The 20,670-nt window shown below is 44.4% G+C and overlaps 1 non-coding gene across 1 annotated transcript; it reads right to left on the bottom strand.

Annotated features, from left to right (window-relative positions):
• Positions 1 to 8,220: 8,220 nt before the first annotated feature.
• Positions 8,221 to 8,358, bottom strand: LOC119920164. The gene has a single exon (XR_005447928.1). It is a non-coding gene; the product is annotated as a small nucleolar RNA SNORA7 (small nucleolar RNA).
• Positions 8,359 to 20,670: the final 12,312 nt, after the last annotated feature.

Raw genomic sequence — 20,670 nt, 5'->3', positions numbered from 1 at the left:
CTCCTACCTCTCCTCCCTTCTGTCCTTCTCCAGCCCAGCCCGCACCCTCCGCTCCTCTGCCGCCGCTCACCTCCTCACTGGGCCTTGTTCTCACCCGTCCCGCCATCGACCCCCAGCCCATGTCCTCTCCCTGGCCTGGAATGCCCTCCCTCCTCAAATCCGCCAAACTATCTCACTTCCCCCCCTTCAAAGCCCTACTGAGAGCTCACCCCCTCCAGGAGGCCTTCCCAGATTGAGCCCCCATTTTCCTCTGAGTAATCAAAATTTCTCCCCTCTCCACCACCCCTACTCCCTATCACTGCTCTACCCCACTCCCTTCCCCAAAGCACTTGTGTACATATGTATATATTTATTATTCTATTTATTTTATTAATGATGTGTATATATCCATAATTCTATTTATTTACATTGATGTAACTGATACCTGTCCACTTACTTTGTTGTGTTCTGTTATCTGTCTCCCCCCTTCCAGACTGTGAGCCCATTGTTGGGCAGGGATTGTCTTTATTTGTTGCCGAACTGTAGTTTCCAAGTGCTTTGTACAGTATTCTGCACACAGTAAGTGCTCAATAAATACGATTGAATGAATGAATGAATGAATAATAATAATGGTATTTGTTAAGCGCTTACTATGTGCAAAGCACTGTTCTAAGTGCTGAGGGGATACAAGGTGATCAGGTTGTCCCATGTGGGGCTCACAGTCTTAATCCCCATTTTACAGATGGGAACTGAGGCACAGAGAAGTGAAGTGACTTGCCCAAGTGCTTAGTACAGTATTCTGCACACAGTAAGTGCTCAATAAATGCGATTGAATGAATGAATGAAGGAATGTTGGAGAGAGATTCAGTGTCTTACCCGTTGTCTTGTCTTGTGCTGTTGTCGTCTCTGACCCATAACGATAATAATAATAATAACAATAATAATGGCATTTGTTAAGCGCTTACTATGTGCAGAGCACTGTTCTAAGCGCTGGGGGGGATACAAGGTGATCAAGTTGCCCCACATGGGGCTCACAGTCTTAATCCCCATTTTACAGATGAGGGAACTGAGGCTCAGAGAAGTTAAGTGACTTGCCCAAGGTCACACAGCGGACATGTGGCGGAGTCGGTGTTGTGATCGGGTTTGTCTGATATCCATTTTGTTTTCCCATCCCTTCCTCCCATCCCTTTGTACACCCTTCTTCACAGAAGAAGAATGCCCGCAAAAACTTCCCGCCACAAAACCTGCCTAACCAAGGCCTCCCCCACCCTGACCTGCCTGACAAAAGCCATCCCTGTTGTCCACTAGCGGACTTGACATGACTGACTCCATTTTGTGCAGGCTGAGAGAACAACTCCTTTTTGTATTGTCTGCAACAGATGCCTTCAAGGCCATTAAACAAGTAACACTTATCTATGTAAGGTCCTAGGTCAGATGACATCCTGACAAGACAGTGACAACAGAAGATAACAGAATTTACACACCTATCTATACAAGGCCATATGGCAGATAACAACAACCTTTACAAGGCAGTAAAAACAGAGAATTTACAGCATCCTGTTGGTCCTAATTGGATTCCTGAAATTCCTAAATGCTCCCTCCCATGTTGCTGTAACTGAATAAAAGACGCAGTGAGAATGGGATCAGGGCTGCTTGATCTGGGTCCCTGGCCCCTTGCAGCCGCGCGCTAATAAAATCCACTTCTAAATTTCTACCTGGGTCTCACTCGCTGATTCTCGGCACAACATTTGGAGGCCCTGGCGAGATGCACGGTGTCCCGTGTCACCGTGGAGACCCAACCTGGAAGGACCTCGGCCTCGGGGGAAGGAGACCATTCTGCTCTGACTTCTAGGGGGGCCGGCCCCTGAGACGTTCCAGGGCCCCGGAACTCAAGGCTGAGAGGTCTAAACTGTCCCCTGACGCCGACTGATCCTCATTTCGGCCTGGTGGATCCTGGGATCGGCAACGATCAACTACTTCCGGAGGTAACCTGGTTTCTGTTTTCTGGAGGGAACGAGTGCCGGACGCGGCAGTTAGCGCTTTGCGCCTCGATTCCCCGGGCACCCCAAGACGTTGGGTCTCTGCCCGATTCTGGTTCTGGTTCTGGTTCCGCGGTTGTCTGTGAAACTGTTCTATATGTGGAAGCGTTGCCTTTAGGAAATTCTGTTTTACGATCCTCTGTCTGAAACCTCCACGCTCACAGACTGCCAGGCAGGTTTCCACCTGGATCGGGGACGAATATCTTCAGGGCAACTTCTCCAATGTCTACTGGAAGGATGTGTTCGCCTCCAGGTTGTTGTTTGTTTGTGTCTCTGTGTTGTATGAATGGGAGGTTCAGCCAGCACGCCAGAAACGCCTTTGAACTGTATGCTCAGCCACTTTAAAAAAGGATACCGGGATGGGTATGATTATGGGATTACCCTAAAGAAACAGAAGCTCATTCTATTTTGCATGAATGAGTGGCCCACCTTCGGGGTGGGGTGGCTCCCTCAGGGTAGTTTTGATAAGCAAATTGTAAACAAGGTTTGGAGAATTGTGACTGGGACCCCTGGCCACCCCGATCAGTTCCCCTATATTGACGTTTGGCTGGACCTCATTACCCACCCCCCTCCCTGGTTGAAAAACTGCTCCCTGAAAAGGGGCATCCGAGTTCTTTTTGCCCAACCTAAAAAAGGGCCCCCTTCCAGGGACACCCCCCCAAAAAAGTCCTCCAGGAGTCCTAGGAGGATGATCTTCCCCCTCCTTGTAACCCGGGCGCCCTTCGGGACATCCCGCAGTTTGAGAGCCCGCCCTGGACTCTCAGAGAGAGTCGAGTGGCATAGGCCCCATTAAAGGGACCCAGATTCAAGTATTGGGATGGACCTCCAGAATATGGACGGGGGAGGTTACTTATCGTTGTACGTGTTTCCATAAGCGCTTAGTACCGTGGTTAGTGCACGGTTAAAGTTCTCTAGATATTAGAAAGTGACGGGAGTGTCTGTTTGACTTGAGGAAACGAAGGTGGGAAAAGGAAAAATCTCAGTCAAAACCGAGTGGTGGGAAGTCCCTCCCGGAAATTCCGGAAGGCAGTCCGATGAACTTTCAGAGTATAAGAGAAAAGAGAAGAAATTAATTATAAAAATTATTATTAAATAATTACATATTACTGTCTAACTTGGGCTGGCGCCCACCTCGGAGGGAACGTCTTCTGGCCAAAGTACGGATCCTCCGAGGACTGGGTTTGCCAAGAATTGAACATCTATGTAATTATGAGGGAACCCCGGAATGATGGGGAATTTGTGTATGCCGCAGTCTGGCGGCCGTCGGTGGGTAAATTTGTGCTGAAGGAAATAGATGAGAAGAAAGATAGAGGGGGAAGAAAGAGAAAAACCGGCACACCAAAGTGATGTTGCAGACTCCAAAACAACAGGAAAAGCAAAGAAAGATTATGATATAAATCGTGCAGATGGTGGCAAAGTTGATCATGATTTATTACGCCTGCGGCCGGCAGGGGCATAAGAAAAGAGGGTGTCCTCAGCGGGAAAAAGAAAAGAGTTCTAGGTACATGAAGGAAAAGGGAAGGTGAAAAAATTGCAGTTGAAGGAAATTGTCTGCTCAGGCATCTACACCCTGCGAAGCAGGTGTCCCATAAGGGGGGAATGAGGGGTGGAGAGATTGCCTCTGAAGGAAATTGTATGTGTATGAAGGTTAGAGTAAGTGTGTGTGAAGGAGAAAGAGAAGGGACAGGAGATAATTTTAGTAATTCCTTCGTGGAGGGGGAAGACTAGGGGGATCAGGAGCCCATAGAACAAGCCCACCCTGAGCCCTTGACAAATTTGAGGGTGGGCAGAGAAAAACAAGATTAACAGTATTATATCCTTTTGATAGGCACGGGCGCTACCCGATCGTCTCTAACCAGACAGCCGATGAGGGCCAGAATCGAGAGGGAAATCATTAGGATCTCGGGGGTGCAGGGGGAGAACTTCCCGGTCCCTGTTACAGAGACCTTAGAACTAGAATACCTAGGGTCAAACTTCTCAGGAAAATTCCTGATCATACCCGAAGCCGGGGTAAACTTGTTGGGAGGGCTCTTAACCTCGGCGGGAAAAACCATTAAAAATAAGGAGATTTTGTCTTTACTAGACACGGTCTGGATGCCGGCCCAGGTGGCCAGCATCCATCGCCCCGGGCACCAGCACGGGGACTCACCCGAGGCCATTGGCAATCAGGCAGCGGATGAGGCTGCCTGAGAGGTGGCAAAGTCCCCTCCCAGCGTTGCCCTCTTATGCCCTGTTTTCGACCCTAATGATACACCGGCCCCTCACTACTCCCCCTCGGATGATTCCTTCGCAAAACAAAAAGGGGGGACTAGAGATGGGTCAGGATGGTGGGTCCTTCCAGAGGGAAGAATTTTTGTCCCTGAGGAAGTAGGGAGAGAATGGATCACGCGGCTACACCAGATCACCCATCTGGGGGTATGAAAGATGGGCTTGTTGTTGAGAGATAGGTACTTTATCCCACACTTGGACAGCCCCTTAGCGAGCATAACCACCCGGTGTGGAACATGTGCACAGGTAAATGCGAAGCAGGGGAAGGCTGCTCCCTCAGGAGTCAGATTGCCGGGATTGCAGCCAGGAGAAAACTGGGAGGTAGACTTTACAGAGGTGAAACCCCCCGCGGCAGGCTATCGATACCTCCTGGTATTTGTTGACACTTTTTCAGGGTGGGTAGAAGCTTTCCCAGTTAAACACGAAACAGCCATGGTAGTGGTGAAAAAGATTCTAAATGAACTTCTCCCGCGATTTGGTCTCCCACTGGGACTCGGGTCTGAAAATGGTCCAGCATTCATAGCCAAAGTGTCCCAAGGCATAGCCAAAGCTTTAGGAATAGAATGGAAATTACACTGTGCCTATCAACCACAGAGTTCAGGTCAGGTAGAAAGTACTAACCGAACTCTTAAGGAATTCCTCACCAAACTGGTCCTTGAAACTCAGGAAAATTGGGTAATGCTCCTCCCACTGGCCCTACTCTGAAGCCGATGTACCCCCAATAAGTCGGGTCTCGCACCTTTTGAGATTCTGTTTGGTAGACCCCCGCCAATCCTCCCTCTAATCAGGGAGGAACTCAGGGTGGACGCTACTAATTCTTCCTTGATTAAGTTCCGGCAGGGTCTCCAGAAAACACAGGGAACACTCCTGAAATCTGTCCGAAACGCCCTGCCAGTTCCCACCTCTGCACCCGCACACGCCTTCCAACCCGGGGACTCGGTCCTGGTCAAGAAATTCACCGCCTCCGGCTTGGAGCCTAAGTGGAAGGGCCCTTACACCGTCATCCTGACCACGCCAACAGCCATCAAGGTTGACTCCGTTCCTGTCTGGCTCCATCACAGTCGAGTGAAACCTGCTGCGGCCCCGACATGGAAGGCGGAGGCACAGGCCGACCCCCTAAAGCTAAGACTCTCCCGCATTTCCTCCTCCTCGCCTCCCTAATGACCCCCTCTCCCTCGATGTCATTCAACCCTCATGCCCCAAAACCCAAAAACACCTGGACGATGAAAAAGGGGGATCAGGTACTCTGGACATTCTATTCAGAAGAAGGTACATGGACCCATAACCAAGGTTTGAATGATGGCCGGTATTTCCGGTTGGATTTATGCTCCCTCTTCCCCACCTCGATCGGAGGCGCTTCCCCTTGTAGTAATCCGTTTTCTGAAGTAAGAATGTGCCCGGGGTTCCTTACAGATGGCTGGGCTGCCAGGTGCCTGGATAGGTCGTCCCATTTCTGCCCGAAATGCGCCTGTGTGACCGCCATTGTAGTATCCTCGTTCCGCGGGGCGGCTTGCGGGGCCAAAGAGGGCCGCGTGGGGACGGATTCGCACCTGACTATCCAAAAGGACCCAACCCCTGGATCCACAACCTTGTTTCTCACCCTTCGCAACCCTGAGAGTAGGTTCTGGAATACGCCCCACGAATGGGGCATGAGATTAGATGGCAGAAATAGGGCCTGGGCGGACCCTGGGATTATCTTTACCATTGCTAAGCAATCCCCCGTAACATCCTACTTGCCAATCGGCCCCCTTGGGGAATTTGCTCTGCCCCCAAAAATCCTCCCTAGACCTCCGGCCCCGTCCTCCACTGTCCAGTCCTTACCACGGGCCCCGTCCTCCACTGTCCAATCCCATCAGACACCCACCGGGGCAATTGGCTCTCAAGAGCCAGGTGAGGGGGAGTCCTCCAGCCAGAAACCCCCTCATCCTTCAGTCATGGGCCTCTTACAGGCCGTTTACGGGGTGGTCAACTCCACTCGACCAGACCTGGGCCTAAGCTGTTGGCTATGCATGGATGCCCAGCCTCCATACTATATTGGAGTGGCTATCAATAACTCTGTGTCTCCCACCTCCGATTCTGACAACTGTGAATGGGACCAGCCAAGGTTGACTCTTGGGGATGTCCAAGGCTCTGGGGTTTGCTTAATCTCGGATAACACGAACCTCCATGCCTCCCCATACTCGCCTGTCTGCTCCCTCAGTGTGATGGTCCGGTCCTCCTCCGGTTCTGCTTACTTCCCCGCCCCACCAGGCACCTGGTGGGCGTGTTTGGACGGAATCACTCGATGTGTTTCAGCCCGAGTTTTCCTTGCTCACCCCGGTGGCCCTCTCTGTGTGCTAGTCTCCATCGTTCCCAGAGTGTCCTTGTTGCCTGGCACTGATGGGTGGGACCACTTTTCCCTGCGGGAGGATTGGTCCCTCCGTCGTAAGCGGGCTGCCCCACTGTTCATCCCCATTCTAGTGGGGTTGGGTTTAGCGGGTTCTGCCGCCCTGGGCACTACCGCACTGGTGCGGGGGGAGGCTAGCTACAGAGAACTCAGCACCCAGGTGGATATTGACCTCACCCACCTTGAGCACTCCATTTCCACTCTGGAGCGACAGGTTGACTCCCTGGCGGAGATGGTCCTCCAGAACCGGAGGGGTTTGGACTTATTGTTTCTGAGACAGGGTGGCCTCTGTGCCGCCCTGGGAGAGGCCTGCTGCTTTTATGCGAATAACTCTGGAGTTGTTCAGGAGAGCCTCTATCTGGTGAGGAAAAATTTAGCAGACAGGCAAAGGGAGCGTGAACGGGCCGAAACCTGGTACCAGAGTCTTTTCCGGACATCCCAGTGGTTAACCACGCTTGTGTCTGCCCTAGCTGGCCCCTTGTTTCTCCTCGTAGTTGCCCTGCTCGTCGGACCCTGCTTAGTGAATCGCCTCCTAGAATTTGTTAAGTCCCGCATCAACTCTGTTAAGCTGCTTCTCATTAGGGATCTCCACTATCAATCCCTACAAACTGAGCCCGTTGGCCGGTATGACGATGTCGCCACAAACGTGTCAAGGGTTTGACACTCTGTCCATAAGAAGTGGGGAATGTTGTGATCGGGTTTGTCTGATATCCATTTTGTTTTCCCATCCCTTCCTCCCATCCCTTTGTACACCCTTCTTCACAGAAGAAGAATGCCCGCAAAAACTTCCCGCCACAAAACCTGCCTAACCAAGGCCTCCCCCACCCTGACCTGCCTGACAAAAGCCATCCCTGTTGTCCACTAGCGGACTTGACATGACTGACTCCATTTTGTGCAGGCTGAGAGAACAACTCCTTTTTGTATTGTCTGCAACAGATGCCTTCAAGGCCATTAAACAAGTAACACTTATCTATGTAAGGTCCTAGGTCAGATGACATCCTGACAAGACAGTGACAACAGAAGATAACAGAATTTACACACCTATCTATACAAGGCCATATGGCAGATAACAACAACCTTTACAAGGCAGTAAAAACAGAGAATTTACAGCATCCTGTTGGTCCTAATTGGATTCCTGAAATTCCTAAATGCTCCCTCCCATGTTGCTGTAACTGAATAAAAGACGCAGTGAGAATGGGATCAGGGCTGCTTGATCTGGGTCCCTGGCCCCTTGCAGCCGCGCGCTAATAAAATCCACTTCTAAATTTCTACCTGGGTCTCACTCGCTGATTCTCGGCACAACATCGGGACTCGAACCCGTGACCTCTGACTCCAAAGCCCGTGCTCTTTCCAATGAGCCACACTGCTTCCCCATGATGCCATGGACACGTCTCCCCAGTCCCCACCTCCATCTGCAATCATTCCGGTAGCGTAGCCATAGAATCTTCTCGGTAAAAATACGACCACCGCCTCCTAATGTGCACGAAACTTGAGTCTCCACCCTTGATTCTCTCCCATGTTGTTACTGCCCAGCACAGGGGAGTTTTAACTTGTAACAGATGGCCTTCCACTCGCTAGCCACTGCCCAAGCTCAGAATGGACTGGGCAGGCCTCTGCTTGACTCTCCCTCCAGTAGTCGAAACTGGAAGAGGACTGGAAACTCTCCAGGTGCGACCCTGAGAGGGATTCTTAGCCACAGGCATTTCTAAAGTTTGAAGAGGCACTATGATTGAAGCATTGAAGCATTTACCCCCGTTTTTCAAACATTTCTAAATCAGAGTTGTTCCCCTAGGGAGGCTGCTCTGTAGCTTGAGGGAGGGATTTTGTTTTCACCAGTTTAGTTGTCTTCGAGCAGAGATTACCAAGCACCCATCCTTACGAATGAGCCTGATACTTTGATAGCAATCAATCTAAATTTAGCACTGAAAGCCTGAACGTTTTTAGTTGACATTCGCTAAGGTCTTCGATAGTCCTGACCTCCAGATGTTGGAGTTGACAACTCTTTCAAGTAACATCTTTATCTCATTATTTAAACCATAGTTCAAGGGTTAGATTTTTTTTTTCTCTTGCTCCATGAAATTGCTCAGATCCCAATTTCCAAGCACTTAAAACTATGACATAAGCAACATGAACGGTTTACTCATATATAAATCTGGCATCGGACCTTCTCATAATAACTTATGAGTCTGCCTAAACAAAAATATATGTGTGTGAAACATAAAAGAATTTGAGAAATTAGGGTTTTTCTCTGAAGCCCAGAGGTAAAGCTGGGATCTGTGGACCTCCATAGTGAAGACCTGGTCAACTTACAAATTGGATGCACTTTTTACCCTCAAAATTTTGAGCTCCCTAACTACAACATTACAAATAAAATGGCTAGGTTTTTTTCTTCAGAGAAATCTCTCAGTCATTCAATCATATTTATTGAGCGCTTACTGTATTCAATCATTCATTCAATCATTTGTTGAGAGCTTATTGCATGCAGAGCACTGTACTAAGCAGTTGGAAAGTCCAATTTGGCAACAAATAGAGACAATCCCTACCCAACAACGGGCTCACAGTCTTCAAGTGGGGAGACAGACAAAAAACAAAACAAAACAGTAGACGGGCATCAATAGCATCAATATAAACAAATAGAATTATAGATATATACTCAGCATTAAAAAAATAGAATAATAAGTATGTACATGTATACACAATTAGAGGCCATGACTTTTTGACTCCCAGCTCCGTGCTGTAGTCACCAAGCCACACTGCTTCTCAGATCAATCCATCAATCAATCAGTCAATTGTATTTATTGAACGCTTACTGTATGCACAGCACTGTACTAAGCGCTTGGGAAGTACAAGTTGGCAACGTATAGAGAAGGTCCCTACCCAACAGTGGGCTCACAGTCTAGAAGGGGGAGACAGAGAACAACACAAAACATATTAACAAAATAAAATAAATTGAATAGATATGTGCAAGTAAAATAAATAAATAGATAAATAGAGTAATAAATATGTACAAACATATATACATATATACAGATGCAGTCCCTGCCCCACATAAGTCTCAAAATTGATTTTATCCCCATTTTATTAAGGAGAAAACTGAAGAGCAGAGTAGTTTGTCTAAAGTCATAGAGGAGATCAGTGTCAAAGTTGCAACTTGAACCCAGGAGCCATGTGGAATTTCATTTGAGAATTAAAATAGCTGTGTTATTTATGGGATGAATGATGACAATCTCAGGACCAAATTGCTTTGCCATCTGGTATTGCACGATAAAAGGTTATTATTTTCCAACATACAATTTACCCAGGAGCTGCTGGAGGTAACTTTCTTTCCCTCACTTGTAGAAGAGTGTTATTCTTTGATAACAGAATCATTCAATGTTTGGATGCAAAGTAAATCTCCAAAGAGTGATGGATTTCAATTATTAAAATTAATGTTATTCCTATTTAGAGAAAATTTTCATTGTTGAAGACCTGTCCTACAAAATCAGCCCCCTGTGTTAGATCAAAATAATGGAGTCTGATCTCTAAGCCACTGATGCATGTAGCGCTGGTTAAAATGAGAAAGTACTCTAGCATGTCGCCATGGGGAAGGCGAGGAGGGAAAGAAAATGTAACACAAGGAGAAGCACAATCCATTCCTTGAAATAGATTGCATTGATCTCGATTAAGAGCAATGCAAATCCATTGTATTGAAAGTCTATTTTCCATCAGAAACTCTCTCTGGTTAACGTAACCTCATGAAGAATATGCTCTCCTACTGATGCTTAGTGAATTGTGAATATCCATTTTTGCAAATCCAAAGGATATGGCTTCTTTGGAAATTAAAAGCCCAGGCTTAAAATCAGTTATTCCTTCTCACAGAATATATTGACTCCACACTCACAAGTCAAAAAATAACTTTTGAGATGGAAAGGAATGCCCAACAAAATAAAGTTGTTTTTTCTTTGTAATTGCTCATGTAACTAATTCAGAAAACTATCCTATTTCTTTTTGACAAGGGATATGGGAGAATTTATTTCCTTTTCTCTGCCTGATCTAGTTTTAGAGGATTGAACTAAAATTAAGAGAACTTCTTTTTGGTACTGGCTCTGGTATATCCTTACTTACATTCATTCATTCAATCGCATTTATCGAGCACTTACTGTGTGCAGAGCACTGTACTAAGCGCTTGGGAAGTACAAGTCGGCAACATATAGAGATGGTCCCTACCCAACAACGGGCTCACAGTCTAGAAGGGGGAGACAGACAACAAAACAAAACAAAACATGTAGACAGGTGTCAAAACCGTCAAAATTAAGGGAAATGTACGGATTCTAGAAGAAAGCTTCTACCTTCCGAATTTAACCTGGTATTCTATTTCATCAATTAATTTCCCCTGCTGTGTGATAATCAATCAATCAATCAATCAGTCGTATTTATTGAGCACTTACTGTGCGCAGAGCACTGTACTAAGCGCTTGGGAAGTACAAGTCGGCAACACATAGAGACAGTCCCTACCCAACAGCGGGCTCACAGTCTAGAAGGGGGAGATAGAGAACAAAACCAAACATACTAACAAAATAAAATAAATAGATTTATTTATTTAGAATAACTAAATAAAATAAATGATAAATGATTGCAGGTCCATTAGGTGACGTTTTGAATCATTTGATAAAATTCACTAAATATTCCCTAAATGCCAGCTGTGTGGAGCACTATACTAAGAGCTTGGGAGTCTCTAGACTGTAAGCTCCTTGTGGGCAGTAAACCCGTCTACCAACTCTGTTATATTGTACTCTCCCAAGTGCTTAGTACAGTGCTCTGCATATAGCACACATTCAATAATTGTGACAGAGAGAGAGTGTAAAACAGAATTAGTAGACATTAAATCTCTGCCCTCAGAGGAGTTCATAATCCAGAGAGGAAATAGACACAGTGATTCACAGATAAGAAGAAAGACAAGAGGTTATGTGCTGAGGTTTAGTGAATGGTATTTGTAATATAGATGTTAGGTACACATGGGAGGTTGAGAAAATACAAGTGATCTAGGGTGTGCAGATGTCAATCAATCAATCAATTGTATTTATTGAGCGCTTACTATGTGCAGAGCACTGTACTAAGTGCTTGGGAAGTACAAATTGGCAACATATAGAGACAGTCCCTACCCAACAGTGGGTCCTGAAGTTTTAGCTGTGGGCCATGACCTGATGAACATGAGATGAACTGGGGAAAGTCACCTGGAGAAGCTATTGAATTTCTCCATAAATTCACTCAATGAATGTGCCCTTTGGTAGAGATCAAAGCAGCAGCGTTGTTTAGTGGATAGACCATGGGCCTTCAAGTTAGAAGGACCAGGGTTCTAATCCTGACTCTACCAAGTGTCCGCTGTGTGACCTTGGGCGTGTCACTTAACTTCTTCTTGCCTCAGTTCCCTCATCTGTAAAATGGGGATAAGAAAGTGAGCCCCATGTAGGACAGGGACTTTGTCTAACCTGATTAACTTGTATCTACTCCAGTGCTTAGACCAGTGCTGGGTACATAGCTTAACAAATACCATAACAATAAGAGCGCTTAGTACAGTGCTCTGCACCCAGTAAGTGCCCAATAAAAATGATGGAATGAATGAATGATAATAATGATAATAATTATCATATCAGCACATTTTCTCTGCTTCTCTCTGGTTTATTTGGATATTTCTTGGTCTTGAGTGTGAGTGGCAATCAGGAGACACTAATCCAGGCTCCAACCACCCATCTGAGCTTGTATTTTTGCTGAGCGTCAGCGTGGCCTGTAATTGCTCTCAGCTGGACATTCAATTCCCTCAGACAGGTGGGGACATCTGATGAGCCAACTCTCCCATCTGCTCTAGCAGCCTCACTTTACCTCTTCGCAAGTTTGCCATCACATGAGTTTTGCCAACGACGAGCAACCACGACTCCCGGCCCCGGAGATAATGCCTAAAAGTACAGTTGGGGATGATTAAAATCTGACATAACAAGATATCTGGGTCCTTCAAATGAACAGATGCCTGATTTGATTCCCATGTGGAATGATCTGCAGAGATTATGGATTATATTTCAGAATGGAAAATACTGCAATGAAAACCATTATTCAAGGTTCTCTGGTTCAGCAAAGACATGTTTAAACAGCAAACAAGGTAAGGGAGGAAGAGGTCACTAAGGGGTTCCTCATATACAAATTAACAATATACTCGAGTTGAGTTCTGCTGAGTTTTCACTAGGAAATAGTTTTTATAATAAGGATAATATTTCTTTTATTGCATTTATTGTGTGCAAGGCACTGTACTAAGCTCTGTGGTAGATAGACATTAATCAGGTTGGACACAATCCCTGTCTCACAGTTTTAACCCCATTTTACAGACGAGGTAACTGAGGCACAGAGAAAGTCACACAGCAGTCAAGCGGCGGAGCCGGGATTAGAATCCAGGTCCTTTGGATTCCCAGGCCCATGCTCTAGCCACTAGACTACACTGCTTCTCTGTGTGAATATTAAACATTTATTATGTGCCAAGAAGATACAATTAAAGCCAGTCAGATAGAGTCTCTGATCCACCCAGAATTCACAGTCTAAGGTGGAGAAGAAGCCCTTGCTCTTGGATTTGCTCTCTTTACTCACCCCTCCCTCAGCCCCACAACACTTATGTTCAAATCCGCAATTTATTTTATTTATATTAATGTCTTCCTCCCGTTATAGCTATAAGGTCTTTGTGCGCAGGGAACGTATCTACCAATTCTTTCAGATTGTACTCTTTTCCAAGCACTTAGAGCAATGCTGTGCACACAGGAAATGCTCAATAAATGTGATTGATTAACAATCACAGTAAGAATAATGATAATATGCTACGAGGCCACTGTTTCTCATTTTACTGGAAGAAGTGGAAAGTTCACAAGAGTTGTTCAGTGGCAGGAAGGCCGTATCTCAGTTTGGATCGCCAAATACAAATCACATCATCAAGTGAAGTAATATTGCCTAGTGGAAAGAGCACAGGCCTGGGAGTGAGAGGAACTGAGTTCTAATCCGGGTTCCACCACTTGTTTTCTGTTTTCTGTGTGACCTTGGTCAAGTCACTTCACTTATCTGCACCTCAATTACCTCAACTGTAATATGGGAATTAAGACTGTGAGCCTTGCTCTTCCCCTCTCTCCCTCCTCACCCTCCCCATCCCCCCACCTTACCTCCTTCCCCTCCCCACAGCACCTGTATATATGTATATATGTTTGTACATATTTATTACTCTATTTATTTTATTTGTACATATTTATTCTATTTATTTTATTTTGTCTGTCTCCCCCTTCTAGACTGTGAGCCCGCTGTTGGGTAGGGACTGTCCCTATATGTTGCCAACTTGTACTTCCCAAGCACTTAGTAGAGAAGCAGCGTGGCTCGGCGGAAAGAGCCCGGGCTTTGGAGTCAGAGGTCATGGGTTCAAATCCCGGCTCCGCCACTTGTCAGCTGTGTGACTTTGGGCAAGTCACTTAACTTCTCTGAGCCTCAGTTAACTCATCTGTAAAAAATGGGGGTTAAGACTGTGAACCCCACGTGGGACAACCTGATCACTTTGTATCCCCCCAGCGCTTAGAACAGTGCTTTGCACATAGTAAGCGCTTAACAAATGCCAACATTATTATTATTATTATTATTATTATTACAGTGCTCTGCACACAGTAAGTGCTTAATAAATACAATTGAATGACTGAATGCATGAATGCAGGACAGGGATTGCGTCCAACCTAACTTGTATCTACTCCAGTGCTTAATACAGTGCCTGGCACATAGTAAGATCTGAACAAATACTATTTAAAAACCAAGGGAGAACTATGACTGTCCTACAGGGAACAATGTAGGCCTTCCTCAGAGCCAATGAAGATAGCATTGTTCATTCATTCATTCAGCCGTATTTATTGAGCGTTTACTGTGTGCAGAGCACTGGACTAAGCACTTAGGAAGTACAAATCACCAACATACAGAGACGGTCCCTACTCAACAATGGGTTTACAGTCTAGAAATTACTAATGCTCTACCATTAGAGCTGGCAATGACACTTCAGTGATCTCCCCTATTCCTGCCAATATAAAAATGTAGCATTTGTTCCAACACCTGAGGAGGTGATTTTGTAGGCTGAGCCATGAGAAATGGCAAAGCTCCCAGTTCTAATGGGATACCAGCTGAGCCCTACTAGTGTGGGCTGTGTGTGTGTATGAATGTGTGTAGTGTTTGAAGGGGGGTACAGAGGGATGGGAGGAGATAGAAGGTGAAATATGCCGCTTAAATGAACCATATTTATTGAGCACTTTACTGAACACTTGGGAGAGTACAATACAGCAGAATTAGAGAAGATGTTCCCTTCTTGATCGCCTTTAGAGGATCTTTTGGAACCCATGCAAGGTTGAGGAGAGAATTGATTGATGGTGGACATTTCTCTGGGTTCTCAGGAGAAGCAGCATGGTTTAGTGGAAAGAGCCCGGGCTTGGGAGTCAGAGGTTGTGGGTTCTAATGCCGGCTCCGCCACTTATCAGCTGTGTGACTTTGGGCAAGTCTCTTGACTTCTCTGTGCCCCAGTTACCTCATCTGTAAACGGGGGATTAAGACGGTGAGCCCCACGTGGGACAACCTGATCACGTTGTGTCTACCCCAGCACTAAGAACAGTGCTTGGAACATAGCAAGCATTTAACAAATGCTATTATTATTATTATTATTATTGGAAAATGACTAGAAATTTTATCTTGACCAACTATTGAAGATAGATTCACCATACACTTCCAGAAAGCTAGTGCATGTTCTGGGACACTCAGATTGTGGAGCCTGTTTTTACTATTCTTCCACCTTTGTTCTCCTCTCCTGATGCAGTTCCAATCAATCAATCAATCAGTCAATCAATGGCATTTATAGATTTTCTCAGCTTGGACTCCCTCCCCAAGGTTTAATTTTTTTTTCCTCTCTGTCAAGTAGCTACTTTATATTGGTGGATTCAGGGTTTAGGACTCAAAAAGTGCTCTCTATTCCAGCTGAAAAAAAGTCGTATTTGAGAAAACAGGTTAATAATTATTGTATTTTTAAGCACTTACTATGTGTCAAGTTCTAAGTGCTGGGGTAGATAATAATAATAGTAATAATAATAATAATAATGGCATTTGTTAAGCGCTTACTATGTGCAAAGCACAGTTCCAAGCACTTGGGGGATTATAGATTTCCTCAGCTTGGACTCCCTCCCCAAGGTTTAATTTTTTTTTCCTCTCTGTCTAGTAGCTACTTTATATTGGTGGATTCAGGGTTTAGGACTCAAAAAGTGCTCTCTATTCCAGCTGAAAAAAAGTCGTATTTGAGAAAACAGGTTAATAATTATTGTATTTTTAAGCACTTACTATGTGTCAAGTTCTAAGTGCTGGGGTAGATAATAATAATAGTAATAATAATAATAATAATAATGGCATTTGTTAAGCGCTTACTATGTGCAAAGCACAGTTCCAAGCACTTGGGGGATTATAGATTTCCTCAGCTTGGACTCCCTCCCCAAGGTTTAATTTTTTTTTCCTCTCTGTCAAGTAGCTACTTTATATTGGTGGATTCAGGGTTTAGGACTCAAAAAGTGCTCTCTATTCCAGCTGAAAAAAAGTCGTATTTGAGAAAACAGGTTAATAATTATTGTATTTTTAAGCACTTACTATGTGTCAAGTTCTAAGTGCTGGGGTAGATAATAATAATAATAATAATAATAATAATAATAATAATAATAATAATAATGGCATTTGTTAAGCGCTTACTATGTGCAAAGCACAGTTCCAAGCACTTGGGGGATTATAGATTTCCTCAGCTTGGACTCCCTCCCCAAGGTTTAATTTTTTTTTTCCTCTCTTTCAAGTAGTTACTTTATTTTAGTGGATTCAGGGTTTAGGACTCAAAAAGTGCTCCCTATTCCAGCTGAAGAAAAGTCGTATTTGAGAAAACAGGTTAATAATTATTGTATTTTTAAGCACTTACTATGTGTCAAGTTCTAAGTGCTGGGGTAGATAATAATAATAATAATAATAATAATAATAATAATAATAATAATGGCATTTGTTAAGCGCTTACTATGTGCAAAGCACAGTTCTCAGCACTTGGGGGATTATACATTTCCTCAGCTTGGACTCCCTCCCCAAGGTTTAATTTTTCTTTTCCTCTCTTTCAAGTAGCTACTTTATTTTGGTGGATTCAGGGTTTAGGACTCAAAAAGTGCTCTCTATTCCAGCTGAAGAAAAATCATATTTGAGAAAACAGGTTAATAATTATTGCATTTTTAAGCACTCACTATGTGTCAAGTTCTAAGTGCTGGGGTAGATAATAATAATAATGGCATTTGTTAAGCGCTTACTATGTGCAAAGCACAGTTCTAAGCACTTGGGGGATACAAGGTGATCATGTTTTCCCACGTGGGGCTCACAGTCTTAATCTCCATTTTACAGATGAGGTAACTGAGGTTCAGAGAAGTTAAGTGACTTGCCCAAGGTCACAGAGCAGACATGTGGGGGAGCCGGGATTAGAACCCATGACCTCTGATTCCCAAGCCCAGGCTCTTCCCACTGAGCCACAAGGTAATAGGGTTGGACATAGTCCCAGACTCACATGGGGCTCAGAGTCTTCATCCCCATTTTACAGATGAAGTCACTGAGGCAGAGAGAAGTGAAGTGACTTGCCCAAGATCACACTTCAGTCAAGTGGTGGAATTGGGATTAGAACCCACCTCCTTTTACTCCCAAGCCCATGTTCTTGCCACTAGGCCAGAGTGCTTCCAAAGTTTTCAAGGAAAGAAGCCCTACTTTCTTAGAAAGTAAGTTCTCTCTAAATCTGCGTTGTACTTGGGTTCAGGCCACAATTCCATCTAAAATATTCAGGAATTCTCAACTAATTACTGGGATAGGAATACCAATATAATTCTAAATAATGCTGGCTCTTCTCAGAGGAAAAACAAAAATATTATAGCTTCGTTGATGTCAACAAATGGCAAACAGCAGTGTTTACTGTATTCAGAGCTCTGCATTAAATGCTTGGAGGAAGACAATAAAATTTGTAGAAAGATCGCTGCTGCCAAGGTGCATTGAGGTTATAGGTGTATCTTTTCATACTTTAATGCTGAAAAGTATTTTCAGTTTTCAAGATCTTAAAAACCTGCAAGCTGTAAATCTGAGTTTCCTTGATTGATTGAGGTGACTTGGGCCCACTTATTACTGAACCCAGGACCCAAGCCCTTTACATTCCCTACCCAAATGTCGATTTTCCTCTTCTGGCTTGATGACAAACTCTTGTGTTTCATGTGGATATGGAGACTATTAATGATAAAAATGACTGTAGTCCATTTCCAAGAGAATGGATGTCTGATATTATCTAGATGTTTAATTATCCTGACTCTCTGAAAGCATCTGATTTGGTTACCGTAAGCTTTTTAAAAAGGGCATTTGTTCAAATCCACTTGCTTGAACTATATTATATGCATCTTTTTCAGAGTTTCTTGAGGCGAAATTTCATACGTGTGGCCTAAAGACCGAACATAGAAACATAAAATCAGATTCGTATACTTTCAAATGGCTCTTCGCCTCTGTTACTAAAATGAAGGACTTTGGCATTTTTGTGCCTCAGGCGAAAGGATTTCCTGGGAGCCATTAAGTTAATCCAAATGGCAGACTGCCTGTTCATAACTGGTTTTCCATTAGGATTGCATCTAGACTTTCTCAATCTTCACTCAAACTAATGTTATTAATATCTCGCTCTTGCCTCTCCCATCTTTATCCTCCTCTCCCACACAATAGCCCAGCCTGGACTCCTTCTCCAAATCTGATGGATCGTGGCTCTTCCCACATTCTCTACCTTCCTAAAAGTCTCACCTCCTCCGAGAAGACTTTTCTGACTATTTCCCAACACCTCAAGGCATCCGAGCTCACTAACAACCAGAAATCTCTAGCACTTATGCCCTTATTGATGTCTATCCTGAGCACTTTTGTTCATATTATTCCCCTTCTAGCTCATAATCTCACTGTGGTTGGGGAATGCATTTACCAACTCTGCTGGATTTTATATTGTATTCTCCCAAGCACCTCATCTGTAAAATGGGGATTAAGACTTTGAACCCCAGGTGGGACAACCTGATCACCTTGTAACCTCCCCAGCTCTTAGAACACTGTTTTGCACATAGGAAGCACTTAATAAATGCCATCATTTTGATTATTATTGTCTTCTGTGTGACCTTGGGCAGGTCACTTAATTTCTCCGTGCCTCAATTCCCTCATCTGTAAAGTGGGCTGTGAGCCCCAAGTGAGGCAGGGACTGTGTCCGATCTGATTATCTTATATTTACTCCATTGCTTAGTAAGTGCTTAACAAATACCATAAAAAACTAAGCTAGATGAAGATTTAACCACAGAAATAGTGCCAGCTAAGAGTTTTTCAATGTGGTTTTCTCCCACTGAAGCTACAACCACAGTCATGCGTTTCAACCTTCTGAGGGTTTATCAATATTATGCAGCTGTTGCCTCTACCGAAGAAAGTGCCAGCTAGACATAATGAGGTTACAGTGAACTCCAAAAGAGAAGAAAAAAAAAAAACTTTCAAAGCAAAATCACAGAGTAAAAAGAGCCAAAGCCTCCGTTAGTTTTATTCCTTATTTACATAACATTACCCTAAATGCTTTGCCTTAAGATTTTGCTTTGAAAAAAATCACCCTCGCTGGAATACATCGTGACACTATGTCTCTGTTTTCCTGACGAGCTGGCACCATACTGATAAGTTCTATGGATGATGGACGTGACTGTAATTCCTGTTTTGCCCTGGGCAGAAAAATAAAGAAAACCTTGTTTGGCATTAGAATGGTGCCAAGCTAGAGGCCCTACTACTTTTGAGTTCTTCAAAAAACAACAACAACAAAAAAAAAACCCTTGGCACTCTTCTCTCTGTCGCATTCATTGCATAAAAACACCACAACCCGCGTGGTTGAAAGTTAATTTCAGAAAGGTTCATTTCTGTTTTCTAAAGATAAAAAGATGTGGGGCATAGACTGTGATTCCCTGGATGGCTTGATTGTGCCAAGTCACTCACATGCCCTGTCATCAAATAAAGCAGTTTTCTAGTGGTGCCAAAATGGTCTCACCCCATTACGGCTGACTGGAGATATCATAAGGCATCATATTTCTCCTACTCAGATGACTATCCCAGATAAAATTGATCACCAAGACACATCTGCCTTTCCTCCATCGACTCTGAGTCAACAAACAAATAAGCTTCAGTAAATCAGCCGATCTACTTTGAGCAGAGCACTCTACTAAGCACTTGGAAGAATTCAAACAATGGGTAGATAAAGTCTCCGTCTTCAGTGATTTTACCATAAGGTTATCTGTTCTGGCATTTTACTAAAGAGAGAGCTTCAGAAACTGGCACGTTTGATAATCCTCAGTAATCCTGCAATTGATAAGTAATGTTCATTGAGTGTTTACTCTTAGGAGAGCTCTGTGCTAAGCACTTAGGGAGGCCACAGGAGAAGCAGCGTGGCTTAGCGGAAAGAGCACGGGTTTAGGAGTTAGAGGATGTGGGTTCTAATCCCGGTTCTGCCATTTGACAGTTGTGTGACCTTGGGCAAGCCACTTAACCTCTCTGAGCCTCAGTTACCTCATCTGTGAAATGGGGATTAAGACTGCTGTGAGCCTCACGTGGGACAACCTGATCCCCAGCGCTTAGAACAGTGCTTGGCATATAGTAAATGCTTAACAAAGTCTAGACCGTGAGCTCATTGTTGGGTAGGGACCGCCTCTATATGTTGCCAACTTGTACTTCCCAAGAGCTCAGTACAGTGCTCTGCACACAGTAAGCGCTCAATAAATACGATTGAATGAATGAATGAACAAATATCATTATTATTATTAGACACAGTGGTTGGTTCCTGCCTTCAGGTAATTTACAGTCAAGAAGAGGGGATAAACAAGGAATCCAGTTACTTATAGTCTGGAAAACAGCATTGTGTAATTCATTCATTCAATC

Source organism: Tachyglossus aculeatus, chromosome X1 (assembly GCF_015852505.1).
Source record: "Tachyglossus aculeatus isolate mTacAcu1 chromosome X1, mTacAcu1.pri, whole genome shotgun sequence".
NCBI classification, from domain to species: Eukaryota; Metazoa; Chordata; class Mammalia; order Monotremata; family Tachyglossidae; genus Tachyglossus; species Tachyglossus aculeatus.
The sequence above is the reverse complement of the archived record's forward strand: the minus strand, read 5'-3'. Positions and strand labels throughout refer to the sequence as shown.